The sequence below is a fragment of the Plectropomus leopardus genome, chromosome 3 (assembly GCF_026936395.1).
Source record: "Plectropomus leopardus strain MGB_pleo_1.0 chromosome 3, ASM2693639v1, whole genome shotgun sequence".
NCBI lineage: Eukaryota > Metazoa > Chordata > Actinopteri > Perciformes > Serranidae > Plectropomus > Plectropomus leopardus.
Genome location: NC_142178.1, coordinates 6,724,551 through 6,741,347, shown reverse-complemented (window position 1 = coordinate 6,741,347; position 16,797 = coordinate 6,724,551).

The window sequence follows — 16,797 nt, the reverse complement described above, 5'->3', positions numbered from 1 at the left end:
TGTCCCACCAATATATGTTATCAAATAATTCTTTGAAAAACATGAGAAAAAGCCAATGAGCAGCTTGGCAAGCCATGTCCTGCAAAATGCAAGAAATTAGTAGATTTAGAATAGTATTTTTTAAAAAGCTAGGAAAAAAATGTCCAGAGAACTACATATCATAATAATATACTTAAAATGATTTTACTGAATTATAATAATCTCTAAGCACTTTGAGGTCACATCCTTTTTCTGTTTTTTTTTTTTTCCTTTTGTTTGTTTGTGTCTGTGATAATTTTTATGTTGTTCTAATTTAAGGGTCATTTCTTCTTAAATTGCTCATTGCCTTCTTCCCATGTTTTTGGGAAAAAAACGTAATAATAACAATAACACAATTTAACACCCTTTAACAATAATATGACTCACAGTCATAACACAAGCATATTTGCTAAAGTCTAAAAGGTTTAATATGCAATGCAGTTTTATAGTATAATGTAACAGGGTGACCTTGCTCCATTAATCTTCAGCGAAGGGGTCCTTGGCTTGAAAATCATTGATCTACAGGAAATGCACATGATATTAAGGAGTGTCATCATTGGTGTTCATGCAGGTGGAACAGAAACTCAAAATAAAGGAAGAGAAACTCATTTGATTTAAAGAGGGAGGGGAAAGAAAAATGGTAATACCCAAGAAAAACTAGTCATAACAAGACAGACAGAGTCTGAGAGACAGAGCCACCGTCCTACAGACATTTAGCTGTGTGTCACATCAAAACTTATGAGAAATTCCAAAATCATCTACATGCAGCCATTATTTGTGATTTTTAGTCATCTCTGTCACTATATCCACTCGGTAACTGTAGCCCGTGTGCTGGTTTGAACAAAATAAACTGTCTCTCATGGGCTGGATTTGGAGGGTTGTGTGTGTGTGTGTGTGTGTGATCAAACTAGTCATTAATACTAATATCATTGTTAGTAGTAGCATCCACAGCGTTGTCCTTGGCGGGCATTAAAAACACTTGAAATTTTGAATCTTTGCAGTGCTGCACATTTAACTCTTATGGATTGTTTGGTGCATTTTACACGTTTTTCATTTACATTTTGGCAATGATTTGTATTTTTGTTTAATCTTGGAATTTCCAGCTCAGCTCCTACAATGAGTTTAAAATACACTGTGGAAACTAAATTGTTACATTCAGACTGTAAAGTGCAAAAAATGTGTTAATGAAATCCATTCAAACTGCAGTTTTTGATCCCACAGCCATCAAATTATTATTTTATTATTATTTCTGGATGTCATTCTGGGCCTTTGCCTTGGAATTTGACATCTTTATTATTTTCCACCTGATTTTATTTTATTTTTATTTTATTTATTTATTTTTTTTTACCATATTTAGCACATGGAGAAAATACATGCTATTTTCACAAGGTGCACTGTCACAATCAATGTTGCTTTAAATCATTGACATATTCCAAACTGTGATAATAAAAATAATTTCTACTTTGCATGTAGTATATTGAAAATAATTCATTTTTTGTGCTTTTTTTCCATCTAAAGACATAGTCATATCATGACAAAAATCTGGCATTTAAAGCAATAAAATTCTGAAAATTAATGAAAATTTGATATTTAGGACTAGGACTGATGCTGGTTAAAAATTAACTCACTGAAAGTAGAAAATCATATCAATGTGTTATATTTTGTAGAACTTTTGAAACTTTTCAAAGAATTTTGAAAAGCGCATTTGGTGTGCAGAGCAATACAAGTCTATATGTATAATATGGCTTGGGCCCACTTAAATATCACACAAACATGAAAACACACGCACTTAAAATATAACAACCTGTGTCATGGAATGCAATTGACTCTTTGAAACCTGGATTGACATCACTTTTCTTGTGCTGCGCTGAGAAGCCTTTCACAAGTAATTAAACCTTTTGACACTAGGGCAAATTAGCTGGATTTATTTTGTAAGCATGGGGAGAAAGTAATGAGCAATTTGGCAAACAAAACCCCAGTAAATTCTAAGAAATTAGGATATTTAGAAAATTATTTTAAAAAATAAGCCAGGGAAAATGTCCAGATATTTATAATGATCATAATCCTGTAATGAAAAATTATGTTAAATTTGACATTATTGATAATTATTGATATTGCAAGGCATTTTTTCAAGTAATTTTCTTGTTTGTTTTTGTTTTTCACTTTCCCTTTTCTCCTTTATTCCTTTTTTTTGCTTTTTTTCTCTTGTTTTCTTTTTGTCCTCATTTTGTCTTTTCCTCTTTTTTTTAGGTTATTTTCCTGGAATTTTTTTATTTATTTATCATCCATCCACAATCTAATCACATCTTAAAACATAGTGGGTGTAGTAAATTAGATTTCTTATCTTTTAGTTTTTCTTTTTCTTACCTCACTGCATCAAAGGTCTCTTTATAGGTGTGGCTCTTGCTCCCTAACTGATATCAACGTTCTTGATTTTGAACTAACTTTGGAATTAAAATGTAAAACAAGCTCAAAAACCTAGTAAACCTTCTAAAAAACATCTGTTTTGTTGCATAAAGTTTCAAGCTCAGGACAGGTTCAGCTTGTATTGTTTCATTATGTAACTTAATAAGAAAATTATCTCTCCTTCTCTCTGAGATTATGCAAGCCGTCTGCGTTGATGCTCATCATGGGCTGCAACGTTGAGATGCAGAGCCCGCTGGGAAGCAGAAACAGACTCCGCGTAGCCAGTATGTTGAAATAGCATGGCGAAGTAGCTGTAAGTAACAAATAAAATGAAGCACAAACTTGTGACGGGGGAGCGTTTTAAAATCGTCAATGATCTGCTGATCACAGGCAAACAACGTCGTCAAACTTCGGAGCATCAAGGCAACCAATCACAGCTATCAAGCAATGCAAAGATCCAGCACAGGAGCTAATTAATGTGGCCATACGCCAGTGGAGACATTTTTACTATCTCCTGAAAATGAAAGGATATCATGACACTTCGGTGGCAGCTGATGCATTTGTGACGTATATGAAGCAGCAAAGCAGAACTGAAGTGGGACTCAGTGTTGACCAGAGGAGGATGGTGATAAAACCATCAGTGGATGTGAGTCTTTTTTTTCCATCTCTCTGACAGAGCATAGCCATCATGCCTGTACAAAGTTCTGTTCTGGATTAGAACAGTTTGGACTGTTGTCAAGTTCAGCTGGGGAAGAAAAGGGGGACCTTAAGAATTACAATAAGTTATTTCCATGATTAGGTTACTGCACTGCCTATTTCTCACCTAAAATGTTTTCAGAAGTGCATTTTAGGGTCCTGTCAGTAATAGCGAGAGCTTTTGAACAGGAAGTGGGTACCACACTACTTCCTGCACAGTGAAAATGGCAGCAAATAACTGTGATGGGCGTGAGGAGGACCCAAATGCAGAACAGTACGCTTCACTGGCGCTTGGTAATAACTTTTATTAATACCAACACAAATGGCAGACTGGACACAGAATGAAAGTTCGTTCTTCGAGCTGTGAGCCCAAACAATGTCTCTGGAGATCACCAGTAACGAAGACACGAAGCTCGTACCCGCTGTAGCCGGTGGCGAGGAAACCCCGTAGCTCTGTGAGCCGACAACACGTGTGAGAGCGATGTCGGGGATCGAACGGAGGGGTGGTCGAGGGCAGGCAGGGGTTCGGTTACCGGGAGGTCCGTCCACGGAAACAGCAGCACCAGCAGGGATCAGGCGGAAGAATCGTCGAGTCTGAGCAGAGAGGTCTTTACCGGGGAATCCGTCAGATTTCAGGAACGCCGAAACTGAGTTCGTGGTCGGGGACAGAAGGCAGGTCGGATCACAGGGAGGCAGGCGAGAAGAGAGGGTCAGGGACAGGCAGAGTCGGCAACGGAGAATCTGGACGGAGAGTGCTGGAAAGACGTGCATGTTGCAGAGGACGATCTGGCAATGAGTGTGTGAACAGGAGTGTCTTAAATACCGGGTTGATTGGTGATGAGCTGCAGCTGTGGAGAGCAGGCTGCAGCAGTGGGCGTGGCTAGGAGGTAGAGCAGGTCAGAGGGAGGTGAATGGAAATGTACTGGCAGTGAGGGGGAGGAGGATGCAGGAACCATGACAGAACCCCCCCCTCAAGGGACGGCCCATGACGTCCCAAACCAAGGACACCAAACCCGGGAGGGCGGAGGGGGCCAGGAGGAGGGCTAGAACTCCTCGGACCCCATGGAAACATCGTCGCCGTCAGCGTCGTCGTCGTCGTCGTCGTCGTCGTCATCCGAGGACGGAGCAACCCTCATCGGTGAGTCGGAACCCCTCGTGCAGGACCCCAAACCAGATGGACCGGGAACTGGAGAAGGAGGAGGAGAGGAGACAGAAGACCCACCTCCAGGAGCGGCACGGGAGGGCTGATCAGGAAGGCGACGGTGGAAGTCCTCAATCAGCTGGTCGTCCAGGATCTGCCGAGCCGGGACCCAGGACCGCTCCTCCGGGCCGTATCCCTCCCAATCCACCAGGTATTGCAGGCCACGTCCCCGGCGACGAGAGCGAAGAAGGCGCCGAACGGTGTATGCCGGGGCGCCATCGATGAGACGAGGAGGAGGAGGAGGCCGGACGGCGGGCTGCAGAGCGCTCTCCCTGACAGGCTTGAGCTTGGAGACGTGGAAGGTCGGGTGAATGCGCATGGAGCGGGGCAGCTTGAGACGGACTGCGACCTCATTAACCACCTTCTCGACCGGGAAGGGACCAACAAACTTGGGAGCCAGCTTCCGGGACTCCACCCTCAGGGGAAGGTCTTTGGTGGAGAGCCACACTTTCTGTCCCACCTGATATGGAGGTGCCTGGGAGCGGCGACGGTTGGCAGAAGAGGAGTAGCGGGCGGCGGTTTTCAGGAGTGCAGACCGGGCTTGGGACCAGGTTCGGCGACAGCGGCGGATGAAGTTCTCCACTGACGGGTAAGCAGTCTCAATTTCTTGGGCTGGGAACAGGGGGGGCTGGAAGCCATAAGCACACTGGAAAGGTGTGAGTCCGGTGGCCGAACTGACCAACGAGTTGTGGGCATATTCTACCCATAGGAGCTGGGAGGACCAGGAGGTGGGTTGGCTGGATGACAGGCAGCGAAGAGAGGTCTCCATCTGCTGGTTCATCCGCTCCGTCTGGCCGTTGGATTGGGGGTGATACCCCGATGACAGGCTGGTGGATGCTCCCAGCAGGCGGCAGAACTCTTTCCAGAACGCAGACGTAAACTGGGGCCCTCGATCCGACACCACGTCAGTAGGCAGGCCGTGCAGACGAAAAACGTGGACCAGCATCAGTTCCGCGGTCTCTTTGGCGGAGGGGAGCTTGGGCAGAGCGATGAAGTGGGCCATCTTACTAAACCGGTCCACCACCGTCAGGATGGCAGTGTTACCATCTGACAGTGGCAGACCGGTGACGAAGTCCAAGGCGAGATGGGACCAGGGACGATGAGGGACTGGGAGAGGTTTCAGGAGACCCGCAGGGGCTTGGCGGGGCGTCTTACTCTGGCTGCAGATCGGGCAGGCCTTTACAAAGTCTTTGGTGTCTTGATCCAGGGTCGCCCACCAAAAGCGTCGCTGCAGGACCTCCCTAGTCCGAGCAGCTCCAGGGTGACAGGTCAGACGAGATGAGTGGGCCCACTGCAGAACCTCAGACCTGAACTCTTGTGGCACGAAGAGTCGGTTCTGCGGACAGGAACTGGGACCCGGCTGTTCCTCCAGCGCTGTCATGATCCGTTCCTCCAACTCCCAGGTGAGAGCGGCCAGGAGACGGGAAGCAGGGAGAATGCTGTCGGAACGAGAAGCCTCCTCATCCTCCCCTACCAGGAACTGTCGGGACAGCGCATCCGGCTTAATGTTCCGGGAACCAGGCCTGTAGGAGAGCGTAAAGAGGAACCGGGCAAAAAACAGAGCCCACCGGGCCTGGCGGGAATTCAGTCTTTTGGCTGACTTGATGTATTCAAGGTTCTTATGGTCAGTCCAAACCAAGAACGGAACCTGGGTACCCTCCAGCCAGTGACGCCATTCCTCCAACGCCAACTTCACCGCTAGCAACTCCCGATTCCCGATGTCGTAGTTCCGCTCGGCCGGGGACAGGCGTCTTGAGAAGAAGGCACAGGGGTGCAACTTCCCGTCGTCAGCCGAGCGTTGGGATAGGACGGCCCCCACCCCAACGTCAGAGGCGTCGACCTCCACCACAAATTGTCTTTCGGGGTCAGGGATGAGGAGGATAGGTGCCGAGCTGAAGCGTTTTTTCAGGTGTAGGAAGGCCTCGTTAGCGGCCGGGGACCAGTGAAACGGGATCTTAGGAGAGGTGAGTGCAGAGAGGGGGGCTGCCACAGTGCTGTAGCCCCGGATGAATCTTCGGTAGAAGTTCGCAAAGCCCAGGAAGCGCTGGAGTTGTTTACGGAGTCAGGAACCGGCCAGGCGGAGATGGCAGAGACTTTGGCGGGGTCCATCTCCATCCGGTTGTGCCCAATGATGTAACCCAGGAAGGAGACGGAGGCGACGTGGAATTCACATTTCTCCGCCTTGACGAACAATGAATTCTGTAACAGGCGTTGCAAGACAGTCTGTACATGATGAACATGCTCTTGTCGGGACTGGGAAAAAATCAAAATGTCATCCAGGTAGACAAAAACAAACTTGTTCAGATAGTCTCTCAGTACGTCGTTGATCAGAGCCTGAAAAACTGCAGGAGCATTGGTAAGTCCAAACGGCATCACCAGGTATTCGTAATGCCCGTTAGGTGTGTTGAACGCCGTCTTCCACTCGTCTCCCTCTCTGATCCGAACCAGATGATATGCATTGCGGAGGTCCAACTTAGTAAAAATGGTGGCACCTTGTAACAGTTCAAAAGCGGAGGAAATGAGAGGGAGAGGATAACGGTTTTTCACCGTAATGTCATTCAGGCCCCGGTAGTCGATGCAGGGGCGAAGAGAGCCATCCTTCTTCCCCACGAAGAAGAAGCCTGCCCCGGCCGGAGACGAGGAAGGCCGGATGATGCCAGAAGCCAGAGAGTCACTGATGTAGGTCTCCATGGCCTCCCTCTCTGGCCCCGAGAGGGAGTAGAGACGCCCCTTGGGTGGAGTGGAACCCGGAAGGAGGTCGATGGCACAGTCATAGGCTCGGTGAGGAGGAAGAGAAGTAGCCCGTGCCTTATTGAATACCTCCTTGTAGTCGTGGTATTCTGGCGGCACCATGGAAACATCCGGAGGGGAACCGGAACCGGGGGATGGAGCGGGTTCGCTCGGTCGTTTGAGGCAGATACGTTGGCACGACGGACTCCAGTTCAGGATCGAGCCCGTGGACCAGTCTATGTGAGGGTTATGTCGGCGAAGCCAGGGATATCCCAGGATCAGGGGCAGGTTAGGGGACCTCAAAACGTGAAACTGGATTGTCTCGTGATGCTCCCCCGCTAATTGCATAGCGATGGGAGTAGTTTGATGAGTGACGGTCCCCAACAGATGACCATCCAGGGCGCTGGCAGGTACAGGACGAGGAAGGGGAACCTGTTGCACCCCTAACTGACGAGCGAGCTCCTCGTCAATCAGGTTAACATCGGCCCCAGAGTCAATAAATGTGGCGAGGGTGTAGAATCCCTCCTTGAGCTGGAGCTGGGCATGGAACAGAGGACGTGGATTGGAGGCCGAGTTCCGGGATCGGCTCAGCAGAATGCCCCCTTTTACTGCTGAGCCCGCCCTTTTACCGGGCAACTGGAAACGAAGTGTCCGGCTTGACCACAGTACAGACAGAGGTTGTCCCGACGCCGTCTCTCCCGCTCCTCGGCTGTCAGCCGTGTGCGACCCACCTGCATGGGTTCTGTCCCTTGTACAGAGTTCGAAGCCGGGCTGGAGGAAGGACCAGGCCGACTGGAGAGGGTCCGGCGAGTCTCCCCCTCCCGGAACCGCTCTCTTCTCCTCGCCAGGATTCGTCTGTCTAGACGGGTGGTGAGTTCGATCAAGCCGTCTAACGACTGAGGAAGATCAAACGAAACCAGTTCGTCTTTAATGTACGGAGCGAGGCCGTTCAGGTAAGCGTCACACTGGGCAGCGGGGTTCCAACTACTCAGGCGAGCCGTCGTGCGAAACTCAATGGCGAAGTCCGCAACGGATGGATCTCTCTGGCGTTGATTCAGAAGACCCCCAGTGGCATCTGGACCCACAGGAATCGGTCCAAAAACCTTGCGTGTTGCGTCAGCGTGGTTGCCATCTGTTGAACCTGCGTGGCTAGCTGAGTTAGCGCCCGTTCCAGCGCCGAAGCAGACTGGCGAGCCTCCGCCGCGTTCGAGGTGAGTTGTGCTTCGTGCTGTTGAAGCATTCCCTCAACTCGGGCTAGGCGGGACTGAAGAGCACCGGAGTCTGCTGGGTCCATTTCTGGCCAGATCGTACTGTGATGGGCGTGAGGAGGACCCAAATGCAGAACAGTACGCTTCACTGGCACTTGGTAATAACTTTTATTAATACCAACACAAATGGCAGACTGGACACAGAATGAAAGTTCGTTCTTCGAGCTGTGAGCCCAAACAATGTCTCTGGAGATCACCAGTAACGAAGACACGAAGCTCGTACCCGCTGTAGCCGGTGGCGAGGAAACCCCGTAGCTCTGTGAGCCGACAACACGTGTGAGAGCGATGTCGGGGATCGAACGGAGGGGTGGTCGAGGGCAGGCAGGGGTTCGGTTACCGGGTGGTCCGTCCACGGAAACAGCAGCACCAGCAGGGATCAGGCGGAAGAATCGTCGAGTCTGAGCAGAGAGGTCTTTACCGGGGAATCCGTCAGATTTCAGGAACGCCGAAACTGAGTTCGTGGTCGGGGACAGAAGGCAGGTCGGATCACAGGGAGGCAGGCGAGAAGAGAGGGTCAGGGACAGGCAGAGTCGGCAACGGAGAATCTGGACGGAGAGTGCTGGAAAGACGTGCATGCTGCAGAGGACGATCTGGCAATGAGTGTGTGAACAGGAGTGTCTTAAATACCGGGTTGATTGGTGATGAGCTGCAGCTGTGGAGAGCAGGCTGCAGCAGTGGGCGTGGCTAGGAGGTAGAGCAGGTCAGAGGGAGGTGAATGGAAATGTACTGGCAGTGAGGGGGAGGAGGATGCAGGAACCATGACAATAACACAGATAAGGCACACAGCATTCTGGTAGTTGTTGATTTTCTACCTCTTGTGCAAAAGCACCCTTGTTTATCATTTTCTCTGGTTGTATGGCTCCAATTACAAAAGTATTTGTATCTCTCTACAGCAGAGACAGCTGACATCAAAGTAACGGCATCCCGGAGCATAAAAAACTGACACATAAGGATACCTAAACGACATAAGAAGAAGGTCACTGACGGAGCGGCACCATGTAATGAGTTGGAATGAGAATGCGTTGGAAACACTGCTGTTAAGAATTTCATTGGGTCGAAAATATGGCAAAAGTAAACCAGGAAGCTTATTATTTTCCTGGTGTATGCACCAGGTGAGCACCTCACTAAATCAGCACCATCTTGGGGTCTGGTATCTAGGTCTAATAATGCATCCACGGGTCATACACAATCTACACACAGTTATCAGTCTATCACACTTACTTCACATTCACATCTAAAGGTAAAAATAACAGTTCATCTAACCTGCAAGTGTTTGGACTGTGAAAGATTAACCATGCGTCAAACCAACTGAGCCAAAAAGTCTAGGGCTGTAAGACAGTGAGATGTCTCATTTGCTAAAGCAGGAGGCTCATAAGACAAAATGATCTTCTATTTAAAAAGCTTATCACACACCATGGTTTTTATTGACACCATATCTGCACTACAAAAAGGGAAGTCATGAAAAACCAACATGATCAAACCTGATAAAGAGCAGCTGCTGGACTCAACTATGAGCTTCCCTTTTTTGAAAAGGATTTTTTAAGGCCTTAAAGAGGGACATTAATACAGGTTCAGCCTCAACCTAGTTTTTATTTATTTAGTTAGTTATTCTATTTCTTTTTTTTTTTTTTTTTTTTTTTGCACATTCTCATTTCATCCTACATATGTTTTTCCAAAACTAAATGGCTTATCAAATCACAATCAGTCCTATTTGCACATTTTGTCATGAATATTTAATGCAGTTTAAGAAGTCTGGGCTCTGTTTTCTTCTATCTGAGGATCAAGACCAGAGATTCAGTTTTTATAGTCAAGTCAATGGCACCATCTTCTGGACAAATGGGACCCCTTAGATTAAGACACTGATATTCTACCTGCCACGCGCACTCACGTGTGTGTGTCACTGCATGTTGAGTGAGTGTAATTTTAAAATGATGCTCAGAATGACACCCAGAAATAAAAGAGTACATGTTTTTGTGTTTCGATGGCTGTGAGATCAAAAGTTGCAGTTTGAAATATGGTACGACGAACATTAAATAACTAGAGGTCTAATATTTGGTAAAAATATATATTCTCTGATAGCTGTAACCAACATTATTCCTGGTGTAACGTTTCTCAGCTACGAACCCTAAGGTAAGGGACCAGGGTAATGGAAAGGGCAGCACTGGTCCAAAAACAAATAGGGACTAGAATTTTAGGATTGTAGATAGTAGCTTTAGTTCTAGAATTTTATGATTCTGGAATCTTATTGTTCTAGAATTTTATGATGCAACTGTAGAAATTTATAAGGTCCAGAATGTTGGAGTGTTAGAATGTTACAATTCTTGAATATTGAATATATAATATGAATATATATGATGTAATTGTAGAATGTTGTCAGTTTGGGAATTTAGCATTCTAGAATCTCATAGTCACTGAATATTATGAATCAAATGTAGAATGTTGTCAGGCCTAGAATGTTATAGTTCTAGAATTTTAGGGTTCTGGAATTTTATTGTTGTTGAAGAATATCATGATGTAACTGTAAGATGTTGACGTTCTAGAATGTTTTACTTCTAGAATGTTATGATACAGTTCTAGAATGTGGTCAGTTTTATAATGTTAGGGTCCTCGAATGTTGCATTTCTAGAGTTTCAGAGCTCTGGAATGTCATATTTCTAGAATGTTATGACGTAATTATAGAATGTTACAGTTCTAGAGTGTATAGCCTGATGCTGAGGGACCTGGATCATGGAAAAGAGACTGCTGGTCCCAAAAAGGGATTGAGAATCACTGTTCTAGAATATAATAATGCAACTGGATGTTATAGTTCTACATTGTTAAGATGTAACTGTTGAATGATGCAGTTCTAGAATGTCATACTCCTGGAATGTTACACAAAAATGTAGAATAAAGTTAGCTGTTCAGTGTAAGGGTCCTAGGATGTTGCAATTCTAGTATTTTAGATTTCTGGAATTTTATTGTTCTAGAATGTTATGATGAAATTGTAAAATGTTACAGTTCTACAATATTATGATGTTACTGTAGAATGATACAGAGCTAGAATGCCATTGTTCTAAAGTGTACAGCCTTCTGCTTTTCTCCCAGTAGACACCAGTGCCAAATTACCACTTTCTGATCAGCTGATGTTTCTGATTAAAAAACTTAGACTTTGTTGAAGTTTGAATGTTATATTTCTAACAGTTGCATTTGTTTAAGACTTAAAAATATAACTTCTGTTCACATGGGTTCTTGGCTTTCTTGAAAACTAAAGAAAATGATATTCCAGTTGATAAATCAGATCTGCTATTTGGCATTCAATGACATGCTTTTTTAAATCAAGACAGAATAATCACTAACATTAATATTCAGTGAAGACAGCCTGCCCACATTTTAACTGATGGGGGGTGGTAAGGGGCCGGGACAATGGAAATGAGGGGTTTGGTCCAAAAAAAGTTTGAAAACCACTGTTCTATAATATTAGAATGCCATTGTTGAATGTAATATTTCTATATTTTTATGATGTATTTGTAGAATGATGCAGGTGTATGATGTTACAGGTTTAGAAACGTATACTTCTAGAATGCTATGATGCAATTGTAGAATGTTGTTAAATATATAAGGGGTTGGAATGTTATGATAAAATTGTAGAAAGTAACAGTTCTAGAGTGTACAGCCTGTAGACATGTGCCAAATTATCACTTTTTGATTTGCTGTCGTTTGTGATTAAAATGAAACCTGATTGAAATTTGGCATTTCTAATTACATTTGTTTAAGACTCATACATATAACTTCTATTCTATTCACATATTCTAGTTTTCCACTTTTAGCTTCATACATTTGAAAGTAATGAAATAGAGGCAGTATAGTGTTTAACACAGACTGGATCTACATACAGAAGTTCGGCAATGGCTTTTACAGGGGTACAACACTACTCGCTCAAACCACACAGAATTACAGTACATAATAGAACTGGAAGTTATAACAATAAGGACAGTTTTGTTCAGTTTCTTCATGACAATTTCTCCATTTTTGATTATTTTGGGCTTTTGTTTGATTTTAATAAACAAAATCTTGGCTTTTAGAATACAAAACTATTATTGATAAATTCACACAGTGACAGCAGATGATGTTCCCTGTGGGCACAGGTTCTTCTGAGCTGTATCACTTTGCCACCACTGTGACCTCACTGTCGGAGACATGAAATATGGTCACAGGTAGTTCTCGGAGGTGTTTGAAACTGTGTGCGGAGTGTTTGTATTGAGGCGAGGTGTGTTGATTTGTTGAGATCGTTAGAGTCAAGTGTTGCTCAGAGGATCTGGTTGTGGGTGTAGATCTGCTCCACCCTCAGGGGAGAAGAAGATGATTCTGTGAAGAGCATCTCGTCTCCCTTTTCATATGACAACACTTAGAGATGTGTTTGAGTTGCTTGGATGGAAATGAGTGTATCTCTCTCTGTGTGTGTGTGTGTGTGTGTGTGTGTGTGTGTCAGTAGAAAGCTGTAAATCTTTGATTGTCTGAATGTATGCAATGCATGGGAATGCCTTTGTCTTGTGGGCATACACACACCAGCGCCGTGGAACGGTTTCATGTATGTAGATCAATGTATGTGTGAGTGTTTGTGTGAGTGCATGTTTTCATGTTTGCATATGCAAGCATGTGTCTTGTGTGTGTGTGTGTGTGTGTGTGTGTGTGTGTGCGTGCGTATTTACACAAGCACAAAGAGTCCTGTGAAGATCCCAACCAATCACTTTGCCTCTGTGTATCGGCACACCTGCTCTGTGTGTTATAAATAGATGGTGGATGCATCAATTCCCTCGCGTCACACAGCTCAAGTTCAGAAACTTGTGTTTTGACAGAAGGGAGAAGACAAACTCCACAAAGACACACAAGAGCTGAGAAACAACGCTAACCTGACACTACACTATCATTGTGTATTTGTCAAACGCCTCATAAAAGTTAAGATGTAACTTGATCAATTTAATGCTCAGCTGGGCCATCAACACACTTTTCAGTCACCTCATATTTAAATATTATCATTCCTCCACAAAAAAACTAAGAATGCATTTTGTGTGGAAATGCTTAAGTATTTTTAAAATAATACATAAAACTTGCTTACTCATAGTTCTTGCTTTTGAAGCAAAGATTGTGCTGATGTAAAACTGCTGTTGTTAAAATGTCACGTTTCTTGTCAAGTCTGCATGGATCTAGCGCCCCTCTGTGGAAACAATATGAACTGCAACTTTTCAGAAGTCCCACATTATTAGAGTTGGGAGGCTGCCTGCAGTACTGAGCAAGCAGCAGCAGAAGGTGAACATCTTTACATTATGAACACAGATGCAAGTTCAAAGAAAACCCTGTCTGCTTTTAATTAAGTCTATTACTTAACTGTACTATTTTGTGTCATACACACAGTGGTGAAAAATCTATATTCAGCATCACTATTTAAAGATACTCCATTGCAAAGGAAAGTCCTGCAAGTACAGAAGTGTAATCAAGGAAATGTAATTCAAAAGTACTCATTGTGCAGAACTCTTTAAAAGTGTACCAATAAATGAGTGATTTGCAAAAAAAAAATGTTGAATTACTCCAGATTCATTAACACGTCAGCAATACTTTACCATGATTAACACTTAAACGGTTGGGTCCATTTAAAGTTAAAGCTTGCCAAACATGTTTTACCCATGAAACAAACAAAATGTGCAATGAAGTCAGTGGGTTGTACATTTTAGTTACTGGTATGTTTGTCATTTTGGCCTAAAGTGCAAAGTTATTAGCTTATTATTGAAAAGACAGAAAGTAACCTGTGTGCTGACTTTGAAGGAGAGAGTGTACTTGGATTCATGTGCTGGGGTTAGAGAAAGGGCAAGGTATCAGTGTGTGAATATGTGTGTGTGTGTGTGTGTGTGTGTGTGTGTGTGTGTGTGTGTGTGTGTGTGTGTGTGTGTGTGTGTGTGTATCACCATCTAGTCATCAAAGCTTTGTCACTGTATACAGTAGCAGCATGCATGAAGCGTGCACACACTGTGTTGTCCTTGGGCTGAAAGAACACACGGACAGTAGGTGAAGTTGTCTAATGCCTCTCATATAGAGCCCCACTAATGAGTCCTAAAAGCCAGAAACAAGTTAGCATTTCAGCACCTCTGGCTCCCTCGTCTCAAAGTAAATAGTTTTTTGAATGTTTTTTTTTTTGTTAGAAGCCTGAAATAAGGTGTGTGGTTAACACAAGCTGAAGGGCTTTCACGTTTTACTCTTCATTATGAGATACGTCAATAAATACCCCACTTTGAACTCTGAAGCTTTTGGGGGCCGAATACGTGCCGTGTTTTTTTGCATGCTCATTTCTATTGTTTTTAATGGAGACGCACGGCAAGCCACAGCGACGCCGTGCCGATGCCACGTGCACACTCTACAAGCCTAAAAACCGCACCACAGCACGCACAGCATGTCATGTAACAAGCCAACCAATCACAGCCAGCAGATATCTTTCCTTTTTTCCACAAATATCAGAAAAAGAAGCCGATCGTTTAAATGCAGGAATACTCTGAGCTTCACATCTGTCCCACATATTCATATTTTAGACCCAATACATTCTTAAGAAACACCTTTCTGGTAAGAGTGCTGGTTATGGCTGCTTAGCCAGCTCAGACACAACCAGCCTCCGTGTTACTGAGAGTTGGCACAGAGTGGACGAAGAGCATCACCCAGCACCTCTGTGAATATATATATATATATATATATATATATATATATATATATATATATATATATGACATGACACAGACTAAAAGAAAGCAGAAGGAGCCACATCAAAGTCCTGAGATGCACCCTTCATCCTCACTTTGCTCTCTCCTGCTATCAAACAATGACCCCTTTACCAGCAGCCATTATTCAGGCTCACCCACTCCTCCAAAACAGGTCATCTTAGTTCTTCAACTTGACAGTCTCCTGCTGGCCTGGCTTATCCACACCCCATTCCTTTCTCCTTCCCTTGCTCCTGGAAGAAAAGAGGCAGAGGCGAGGGGATTTGCCTCACGGTAGGTAGCTGTTTTATGTGAAGCATATGAGAAAAGAGAGAAGAAAGGAGAGAGGTTTTTTGGTAAGGCTTGGCAAAGGGAGCCAGGAGCCCACTTAAGGAGCAGAGGGTCTTAGGGCTGGATGATTTGTTTGGAGAAGCCCTCTTCAGCCAAAAAGGAGGATTAGCTGCTCACAGGTTCCCATGGAACCAAAGCGAGGTGGGGTGGGATTTTAGAGGTTACCACACCCTGCATGACTGCACATGCATGTAAACACACATGCACAGAAGCATATACATAAAACACACAAACAAGAGCATGCACCTGTACTCAAAGTGCATGCTCAGTAAGTGGGCCTCATGACAGCTGGTTGGCACAAGTGCTGTGATGAGTACAACAAACTCCATCTACAGTGTGCAGGCCCCTGATGATGTACACAACATCAAATTACAAATAAATCCAGCATAATCTGTCTTTGGGGAAGCCAATGTACTGTACTGAATTGGATAAGACTGTGTCTATAATCAAGATGTTTATTTTATACCATAGCATCTTTGTCTCTTCCTTATTCAAAGATTTGATTTTTCCCCATCTTATTCACACACTGACCTATGAAACATACCACCTTGATATACTGATGACACAGCACCAACCAAATTTACAGTATCACTAAGATGAGCCAACAAAAATAAAAGAAGCAATTTACAGATTCATAATTCTTTAGAGCAAAACTCTATTTACAACAAAACTGGGCTGACCTTTAAACTCATCTGTTTCTGTCTGAATGTTTCCTGTAACTCCACAGAACCTCACAGTTACCAGGCTATTAGTCACACTTATCTAAAACTGCTGCAGTCAAATGCATTAATCCTGCAATAAGTCCTCCTTTCATGAAACTGCCATTTTTTGGAGGTGTGGATTCATAAGTATGGTTATTTTAACCCTTTAAAAATGTGGAAAATTGGCCTGATTTCTTTCAAAAGTGTAAAAGGCCATGAGGAATTGAAGTAGAGACCCAGAAATTAGCAATACATTAGTCATTAAAGCACCTGAACATTCGCACAAAACCAAACCAAACTAAAAACTAACAAACAAAAAATAAATAAAATAAAATGGATGAAACAAGGAAATGACCTGAAAAACTGCTTAACCCTTTTGAAATCTGGATTCATATCACTTTTCTGGTGCTGCATTCAGACGCCTTCACAAGTATTTAAATTTTCAAAATCCGACCAAATTAGTTTGCTTTCTTTTGGAAAAAAGACATTTGGCAACTTGGCAAGAACTGTTCCGCAAACTGCAAGAAATCAGCAGCTTTGGAAAAAAAAAGAATTTAAAAAGGGGAAAATGTCCAAAAAAAACCTATATTTATAAAAGTCATTATTATATATTTAATCTTTTTACAGATTTTTTAATTACTATTTGTGATTTTTTAAGACCATTTCCATGTTTTGTGTTTTGTTTTTTTCATAGGTTTTTTCCATCA